This window comes from Aplysia californica, unplaced genomic scaffold (assembly GCF_000002075.1).
Source record: "Aplysia californica isolate F4 #8 unplaced genomic scaffold, AplCal3.0 scaffold00056, whole genome shotgun sequence".
Lineage (NCBI taxonomy): Eukaryota > Metazoa > Mollusca > Gastropoda > Aplysiida > Aplysiidae > Aplysia > Aplysia californica.
Genome location: NW_004797326.1, coordinates 464881 through 465638, shown reverse-complemented (window position 1 = coordinate 465638; position 758 = coordinate 464881). Strand labels below are relative to the sequence as shown.

Here is a 758-nt window from a genome sequence, read left to right as displayed (position 1 = left end):
CCCCGCCAATCCCTCCCATACATCTCTCGATTTCCCTTTCTTTACATGTGGAAAATTTTCTCAATACTGAATTTTGATGTGGAAAAAAACCCACTGAAGCGTGTGTGGGCAGTTATTGTGCATCAACATTTTGTATCAAAATTTCGCATCAAAATTGTGAGAAAAAAAATTTCGCATAAACATTTTGACGCTTTTTTGTGTGTTTTAGTAGAGGTTTTGCGGCGCTCGCAACTTCATAAAGTCATATGAGCCCCAGAAGATTAGGGGTGTTACAAGAGAGTAACAAAATTTTGTTTAATGAAGGGGAGACAAGGATGATAGAGGTTTGACGACAGGAATGAAGGAGCAAACCACACCAGAGCATCTGCAAACCATCCACACGCTTTTTTTTTTGAACGAGTACGGGCCCGTCCCTTTACTTACGGATCGTGGAGTCTGGTCTGGAGGTAGGATCTCGGACCTGTCGTGTGGACGCTTCTGAAAGACAAAGAGAAGGATAATAATATTATTATTGTCTGTTTGACTTTCTGTTTGTCTGTCTGTTTGTTTGTCGCTTCTGAAAGAGAAAGAGAATGATAATAATATTAATAATATTGTCTCTTTGTTTGTCTCTTTGTTTGTCAGTTTGTTTGTCGCTTCTGAAAGACAAAGAGGGTGATAATAATATTAATATCGTCTGTTTGTTTGTTCGTTTGTTACTGCTGTTTTGTTTTTAGAACAGTGTGGAGGCTTCTGAAAGACAAAGAGAATGATAATAA

At 38.3% G+C, this 758-nt stretch overlaps 1 protein-coding gene across 1 annotated transcript in view; it reads right to left on the bottom strand.

Annotated features, from left to right (window-relative positions):
- LOC101854395 overlaps positions 1–477 on the bottom strand; it is a gene marked incomplete at both ends in the record, with an annotated part of 14903 nt that extends 14426 nt beyond the window's left edge. Inside the window, 1 exon segment of the mRNA XM_013079565.1 lies at positions 424–477.
- Between the last annotated feature and the right edge of the window lie 281 nt (positions 478–758).